The 8,279-nt window shown below is 65.3% G+C and overlaps 1 long non-coding RNA gene across 1 annotated transcript; it reads right to left on the bottom strand.

Annotated features, from left to right (window-relative positions):
* Positions 1 to 4,224: 4,224 nt before the first annotated feature.
* Positions 4,225 to 6,357, bottom strand: LOC137474283 (uncharacterized). Its single transcript, XR_010999273.1, has 2 exons — positions 5,791 to 6,357; positions 4,225 to 5,285 (listed from the first exon to the last, which is right to left on the bottom strand). It is a non-coding gene; the product is annotated as an uncharacterized lncRNA (long non-coding RNA).
* Between the last annotated feature and the right edge of the window lie 1,922 nt (positions 6,358 to 8,279).

Raw genomic sequence — 8,279 nt, 5'->3', positions numbered from 1 at the left:
GGGTCCCGGGGCCGGCACGGGCGGTGCCCGCGCCCCGCCCGCTCCCGGCCGCGATCCAGCGCCGCTCTGGGGAACTGCCGCCCTACTCCTGGGCCCGGCACCGGCACGACCCCGGCTCCCCGGGCCGCGCCGGGACCGGACCCCAGCCCCGCACCGGCCGAAGCAGGAGCAAAGCGGCAGCGCCGGGCTCGGTCCCAGCGCCCGTCCCGGAGCGGCTCCTCCCGCCCGCCGCGATCCCGGTCCTCACCCCAGTCCAAATCCCGCACCCCGCCCGCCGAGCGGCTCCGCCCGGGACCCCCAGCGGACACCGGCAGGACCCGGGTCCAGGTCCCGGTGCCGGCCCCACCTCAGCGCCTCGAGCTCCGAGCGGCGGTCCCGCCGCACCCCGGGACGCGCATCCACCGCACCGAGCGGAGCGGGCGCGGATCCGCCGGGATTTATGGGCGGGGCCGGGCCGGCACAGGTGTGAGGGGCGGGGCCGGCACAGGTGCGCGGGGCCCCAGAGCGCCTGCGCGGGGCGGGGCCCAGGGGATTTAAACCGCGGGGAGGGGCCGGCAGAGCCATTTGCTCCTCGGCGCTCGCTGCGGCCGGGCCGGACTCTGTGTCTCTTTTCCTCTCTATTTCTTCTACGTTTCTTTGCTTCTCTACTTCTTTTCCTCTATACCTCTCCTTCCTCCCCTCCCTTCTTCCCCTCCCCCACCCCCTACACCCTCCCCCCCCCCACCCCCCCCTCCCTCTCCCCCCTAGCCCTCCCCTTCCTCCCCCCCAGCCGGGTCCCCCCTACTCCTCATCCCTCTACATACCCCAACCCTACCGCACTCCTCCATCCTCTCATTCCTCCCTTCCTTCTCCCCCACCCCGGCTCCTCCTGCCCTTTCTCCCTGCTCCTCTTCCTTCCCAGTCTCCCCCCAGTTGCCTTCAATCCTCTCCCTCCTTCCTCCACTTTTCCTTCCCCCCTCACCCCGGTTCCTCCTGTCCCCCTCTCCGTGATGCCTTCCCCCCTCACGCCATCCTCCTCTTTCCCCGCAACCTGCCTTCAATCCTTCCCCTCCTTCCTCCCCCTGCCATTCCCCCAGCCCCCTCCCCTGGTGCCCTGCACACCCCGACCTCCCCCCACCTGCCCTCCGTCCTTGTCACTCTCCTCTCGACCACCCCCTCTATTCCCCTGTTCTCCTTCTCCATCCCCCGCTCTCTCTCTTTTCCCCGCAGCCGCGGGGCTCGGGGTGCCGGAGAATAAAGCCCAGAGGGCCGGAGCCCGGCGCCCCCCGCCCTCGCTGGAGTCCCCCCACACGGGGCCGGACCCGCTCGGCGGGTCCCCCCATACCGGTCTAATACACCGCCCGACACTGCCGGGGTTGCGGCTTTCCCGACATCACACTGGGGATCGGGGCTTTGGGTCAGGGAGGGCCCCTGCTCCGGAGGGGGTCCTGGGGAGAGGGGTGTGGGTAGCTTAGGGGGGACCCCCTCCTCCGGAGGGGGCGGGGGGGGAGCGGGGTGGGTTAAGGGGCCTCCTCCGGAGGAGGGGGTCCCGGGGGGGTTGGAGGGGGGGTTAGGGAGGGCCCCCTCCGGAGGAGGGGGTCCCGGGGGGGGTCGGGGTGGGCCCCCTCCGGAGGAGGGGGTCCGGGGAGGGGGCGGGGCGGAGGAGGCCTTTCCCCCCTCCAGGCCCCGCCCCCTCCCCGGACCCCCTCCTCCGGACGGGCCCCGCTCCGGGCCCTCTCGGGGACCCCCTCCTCCGGACCGGGGCCCGGGAAGGGGGGCGGGTGAGGGGGAAAGCAGAGGGGGTCACGTCACCCTGCACCGTGAGCGCACGTACAGAAACGGCCGGACAAACGAACAGCCCCTCCTGCCCCGGGCCACCCACCCGCCCCCTCTCCCTCCCCCCGGGGGGCCCCGGTCCGGAGGAGGGGGTCCCCGGGAGGGCCCGGGGCGGGGCCCGTCCGGAGGAGGGGGTCCGGGGAGGGGGCGGGGCGGAGGGGGCCTTCCCCCCTCCAGGCCCCGCCCCCTCCCCGGACCCCCTCCTCTGGAGGGGGCCCACCCCGACCCCCCCCCCGGGACCCCCTCCTCCGGAGGGGGCCCTCCCTAACCCCCCCCCCCCTCCAACTCCCCCGGGACCCCTCCTCCGGAGGGGGCCCCTTAACCCCCCTCTCCAACCCCCCCGGGACCCCTCCTCCGGAGGGGGCCCCTTAACCCACCCCGCTCCCCCCCCGCCCCCTCCGGAGGAGGGGGTCCCCCCTAAGCTACCCACACCCCTCTCCCCAGGACCCCCTCCGGAGCAGGGGCCCTCCCTGACCCCCAGCCCCGACCCCCAGTGTGATGTCGGGAAAGCCGCAACCCCGGCAGTGTCGGGCGGTGTATTAGACCGGTATGGGGGGACCCGCCGAGCGGGTCCGGCCCCGTGTGGGGGGACTCCAGCGAGGGCGGGGGGCGCCGGGCTCCGGCCCTCTGGGCTTTATTCTCCGGCGCCCCGAGCCCCGCGGCTGCGGGGAAAAGAGAGAGGGAAGGACAGGGACAGAGCAGAGATGGGGGGGTGAGGAGGGAAGGGAAAGGCCAGGTGGGGAAGAGGGAGGGTGGACAGGGGAGGAGGAGAGGGGAATAGAAGGGGATAGCGGGGTAGTGACAGGAAAGGAAGGAGTGTAGGGGTCAGGTTTGGGGGGAGAGGAGGGAAGGGTTTCGGGGCGAGAGGGAAGGGGGAGAACGGGGGAGAAAGAAAGGGAATACGGGGAGAAGGAAGGAGGGGTAGAAAGGAGGACAGGAGGGGAGGCCGAAGCCCCCGAGCCTCACCTGCGGAGCCCGCACGGGAGCTCCCGCCCGCACCGTGCTCTGAGTGAGCAAATGGCGGCCGAGGCGATAACCGGGGCTTAAATCCCCTCGGCCCCGCCCCGCGCAGCCGCCCTGGGGCCCCGCGCACCGGAGCCGGCCCCGCCCCTCACACCTGAGCCGGGCCCGCCCCTCACACCTGAGCCGGCCCCGCGCACCTGAGCCGGCCCCGCCCCTCACACCTGAGCCGGCCCCGCCCCTCACACCTGAGCCCCGGCCCCGCCCCCGAAGCCGCGGCCCCGCCCCGGCCCCGCCTCACGGAGCCCCGGCCCCGCCCCGGGCTGAGCCCCGGCCCCGCCTCACGGAGCCCCGGCCCCAGCCCGGGCCCATTCCGGGCCCCGCCTCACGGAGCCCCGCCGTGCCCGGGATGGGGCCGGGCCCATCGCTCGCGTTCCCGCCCCTCACACCTGGGCCGAACCGGGGCTGGCACCGGCGCTGGGACCGGGGCTTCGGGTCCGGGTCCTGCCCGTGTCGCCGGGGGTCCCGGGGCCGGAGGACCGGGGCGGGATTGGCGCTGGGATGGGGACCGGGCTCGCCGCGGGCGGGAGGAGCCGCTGCGGGACGGGCGCTGGGGCCGAGCCCGGCGCTGCCGCTCCTGCTCCGGCTGCGGCCCCGCCGGGGCTCCGGGACCCCCCAGACCCCGCCGGTCCCCGCAGAGCCGGGGAATTTGTTTTGAACTTTTCATCCAGCCTAGGCAGATAATTCTCATGGAGAAACCCCAAAAATAAAGGATATGGGATCGGGGGACGGGGGGTCGGGGCACGGGCAGTGTTCTGCTTGAAATTAAAAACCCTCTGGGAAGAAGAAATCTGTGGAACAGCTCATTTCCAATCCTGGACCGGCTTCTGTGTGATTGCCTGTGATTCCAGCTGCTCCCGTGGCATTTTAAGCCTGTGGCTCTCTAATGAAGTGTCAGGTACTGAGCACGACAGAAAATAATGGGAAAACTCTCGGGATCAGGCAGTGTCCCAAAGAGCTGGCAGTGCCCAGCATTCCTGACTGGATTCTGGGGATCCCAGCAGAGCCCTTCCATAGTGTCCCCATGGAGCTGACACTGTCCAGCATTCCTAGCTGGAATGTGGAGGTGACAGTCCCCCCTTCCATAGCGTTCCTGTGTCTCTGGCACTGCTCACCATCCCTGCCCAGGGTTTGGGGGTTCCAGCACAGCCCCCCCAGCACATCCCACTGCTTCCTCAAGTCCCCTTTAACCAGGATCATTTTTCGGGGTGGGGGCACCCAAAGCCAGCAGAATTGGCTTTAACCAGTTTTGGGGGATCTCCCCTCTCCCCTCCTCACTGAATTCCTGCTGCCAAATCCCAGCCTGAGGCTCAGCTCCCCGTCCCCTCAATCCCTCTGAGGAACTGGACTTGGATTGCCCAATCCAGCAGGGCAGCAACGCTGTTTCTCCTCACTGTGTATCTTGATTGCAGGAACTGCTGAAGAAATAATTCAAAGAAATTCAGAGAACGAAGAGACACAAAGGAAGAGAGAGCTGCCAGCTCCAACCAAGGGCTGCTCAAACCCCTTCTCACCGATTTGCTTTAATTAACCAATGCAAATGAACCAGTCCAAACCACACTGATGCGGTTTTATTCTTTTTAATCAAATTATAAATACTGCAGAATATAAAAGAACACTTTTGACCCCAAAACTCTTCTAGGAGATACACAGGGCAGGGCTGCACTGCACCCCCAAAGTGAGGATTGGGAGAACCGAGAGAAAAGAAAATCCAGGCTGAGATTCCTGGGAGATTGCTGCAGCTTCTGCCAGCCAGAACAACCCTTGGTCTGAACACACCTGCGGGATCTCATCAGTATCCTCCCGGGCCTTTTATTAAAAGCAGATTTCCACAGAGAATTAATGACATACAGAAAATTAAATGGTAACGGAAAGGAGCAGCTCCCCCAGCCCATCAGGCTGCATCAATCAAAAGAAAATGAACAGGAAGATTATGGATTATGGATTGGGACCATCCCAAATCCCAAATTCCCCGTGTGGAATACCACTCTGCTCTGCTCTAGAAATCACCACCTCTCTTGGTGGACAAACCCTTCAGCTCTGCTTCCAATTCACCGAGCTCCCAGCTGTGCCACCGAGACTGTCCGCACCGTGTCCGGGGCGGGATCCAGGGAGACCGGCAGGGAATTGCCGCGGGAACGCTGCCCAGGAAGCTCCCGGCCCTGCCCTGTGCCTGCAGCCCAGAGGGAGATCTCTTCCCACAGCTCCGGCTGCGCTCGGCGCGTCCCGGCGCTTCCCACGCAGAGCCGCACGGCTCCCTCCGCCCGCTGCCTCGGGAGCGTCCCTGCGGTGCCAGCAGGAAAGGAGCCTCTCCGGGACACGGACTGGGGATCCAGGGGGAGAAAAGGAGTTTTCGGTCTCCAGCCTCACGCAGCAGCTGGGCCTGGCGATCGCTGGCAAAGCCCCGGCAGAGGCCACCTTGTCCAGGGCATCGCTGCCAGAGGCCATTCCTGCAAAATCAGGGGAAAAGGGGATGAACCTTGGAGCTCCTGGAGTTAGCCAGGAGCTTGGCCAAAAGACTGGAAGAAAACTCACATCCCCGGCAGAGATAAAAACAGAGGAGGAAAATGCAACCTGAGGTGATGAAAAGAGAAGGGAATGATCGGAACCATTTGAAATGGGTAAGAGGAAATGGCCTGACGTGATCCCAGGGGAGGTTTAGGCTGGATATTGGGAAGTCTCACAGTGGAAAGGCTGTCCAGCTGACAGGATCCAGCCAGTCCTGTCCCCAGCTGCTTGGGAAGCTCCCAGTCCCTTCCAGCAGCAAGAGAGGGAAATCACCTCGTGCCGTGGGACAATGACACGAGAGCTGTGGGGAGAGAGCGGCAGAGACGGGACAGGAACAACACCAGAGCTTTCCAAAGGGAACACCTGCCAGATCAACCTCCAGGACCTGTGGAAAGCATTTTCCAGCTGAGCTGTGAGTCCATCTACTCCTGTCTTCCACTCACTGACCTTTCAGCCACGGCCAGGAGCCTCTCTGGAAGGAAGGTCCCCTCTGTGTCCATGGATGTGGCTTTTCCCTCGCTGCCCCCGTGGTCTATGGGGAGCTAAAGGAGAAGAAAAGGATTGAACAGGGAATAAATATCCATAAATACAGCAGATATGGCCACATGCCCTCACTGAGGTCATATAACAAATAATATCCCAAGCTATTGTGATGAAAGTCCCTTTCAGCTGGGAAGAGCAAGAGGAAACATTCCTGATCCCATCTCTGACTCCTTCCCTTTGCAGTACCTGTCACCCTGGAGTGCCAGGACAACGGGGAATGGCTTCCCACTGACACAGGGCAGGGATAGATGGCATCTTGGGAAGAAATTCTTCCCTGGGAGGGCGCTGAGGCCCTGGCACAGGGTGCCCAGACAAGCTGAGGCTGCCCCTGGATCCCTGGCAGTGTCCAAGGCCAGGCTGGACGGGGCTTGGAGCAGCCTGGGAGAGTGGAAGGTGTCCCTGCCCGTGGCAGGGGTGGAGCAGGATGAGCCTTTAAGGTCCCTTCACCCCGAACCATTCCGGCATCCCACGGCTCCAGCTCTGGCGGGCCCTGCCGGGGCCAGCAGCGCCTCCCGGTCCCCCGGCCCGCGGTCCGGAGCTCCCCGCGTTCCCCGCCCGGGGTCCCCTCCCGGTGCCCAATTCCAGCCCCGCTCCTGCCCCTCAGGCCCTGGACTTGCCACGGTCCTTCGCCACAGCTGCCTCCCCAGCTGTTCCCCTCGCAGATCCCCGGGGCCGTGCCGGCCCTTTCCGCGCCCCTGCCCTGAGCTGACAGCCTTTGCTTTGCACCAGGGCCCGCCCCAGCGATTGCTCCCGCTGGAATATCCCCCCCACCGCGTGCGTGGCTGCTGGAAGCCGGGACGTGCCTCGGGGCTGGGGTTTTGGAAGGATGATGGGGATTCAGCACCTACTGCAAGCGCTTGAGGGACTGCCCAGTGTGTAGAAAAATGCTGATTTGTGCCCAGGGCTGCCTAAACGGCCATCCTGCAGAATTCCAGGGCTTCTTCCTTCTTTCTCCACTGCCATTCGGTTAAACTGGAACCTCTGGGAGATTGAAGGCTCCCACGGAGAGCAGAGTTCATCTAATCCCACCTGACCTCTGGTTCTTCAGCTCCTCCACGTAGTTCCATCAAGGGCCCAGGAGCTGGGCACCCGGAGCAGCGGGAGCCGGGGCTGGCAGGACTCTGCTGGCTGCTCCTCGGGGCTCAGCCCTGTCTGCAGCTGGGAGCAGGCAGGGCACGGACACGGGGCTGGCAGGCGGCTGCTGTGCCCCGCAGGATTTAATCAGCAGCTCCAGTGGCCTCCTGCTCCTCGGGGTGTCCCGAGGTGCCCTCACAACCCAGAACAAACACCCAGGCTGGGAGCTACCATCCCACGCATCCCTGCCTTTGGGGGAGCCCATTTCCCACCTCTGAGAGCAAATGTATTTTTCTGTCCCTCGTTTGCAGACCCTGAACGGCGAAGCTCCGGCTCTGGCGAGCACGAGGAGTCTGGAGCCACGTTAGCACAGGAGATGGCAAAGGAAACGGTGGGAACAAGGACACCGCAAAGTCCACGGGAAGGAGCAGAGGGAGAAGAGAGGCAGGGAGCAAGGGGCTCCTCCCCGAGCAGGCATTTAATGCATCCTCTGGCCATTTCTCCAAGTGATACCCGCTGTGCACAAAGATAAGGTGGCCAAAAGCAAATCTCCATCACCGGGCCAGTGCCAATGTCCTCTGACCTGAGGCGGCTCTGCTGATTCCAGCTCTGCTCCTGCCCATCCCACCTGGGTTATTTTCCAGCCGTCCATGGGTCACTTGTCCCCTTGGGAAGGACAGCACACAGCCAGGCCCAGCAGCTCCGTGCTTGCAGAGGGATGCATTCAGCCGTTTCATGCCTGGATTGCCCACTCCTGTGCATCCTCCTGGGAAATGCAGCAGGCCCTGGGATTCGGGCTCCCAGCCGTGCCCAGCCCGGGCTCGCTTTCACCTCGGTCCCTTGGGTTTCTGTCCTCACAGCAAATCCTGAACTGCACCCCGGATGACATCCCAGCGCTCCTCACCCGGCTCCAGAAGGCAGCAGAGGATTCCCACAGCGCAGCCAAAGGAGGAAAGGGAGGCAGAGCCAGAGGAAAGGGCCGGCAGGGGCAGTGCAGCAGCCGGAACAAACGGGGAGCACAGGGGGCTCGGACGAAGGCGGGGGGACACCTCAGCTCCCGGCCCAGCAGGGCCGCATCGGTGCCGCGGCACCGCCGCGATCCTGGCGCAGCAGCTCGGGAGGTGCCGCTGCTCCGGGGGCGCCTCTGGCAGAGCTCACGGAGCGGAGCCTCCGGCACACGGAGGGCGTTTGCCTTTCCCTGAGCCCCTCGTTTTCAGCAGTTCTGGTCTCAACACCCATTTCTGCTGTGCCTTCCGCACGGCAGGGGGATGGAACCTTCCCAAGGGGGATGCTCTCACCAATGTGTCCTTCTCTGCCCC

The sequence above is a fragment of the Anomalospiza imberbis genome, chromosome 5 (assembly GCF_031753505.1).
Source record: "Anomalospiza imberbis isolate Cuckoo-Finch-1a 21T00152 chromosome 5, ASM3175350v1, whole genome shotgun sequence".
Taxonomy (NCBI): domain Eukaryota; kingdom Metazoa; phylum Chordata; class Aves; order Passeriformes; family Viduidae; genus Anomalospiza; species Anomalospiza imberbis.
Note: the sequence above shows the minus strand (reverse complement) of the source record. Positions and strands in the feature narration are given on the sequence as shown.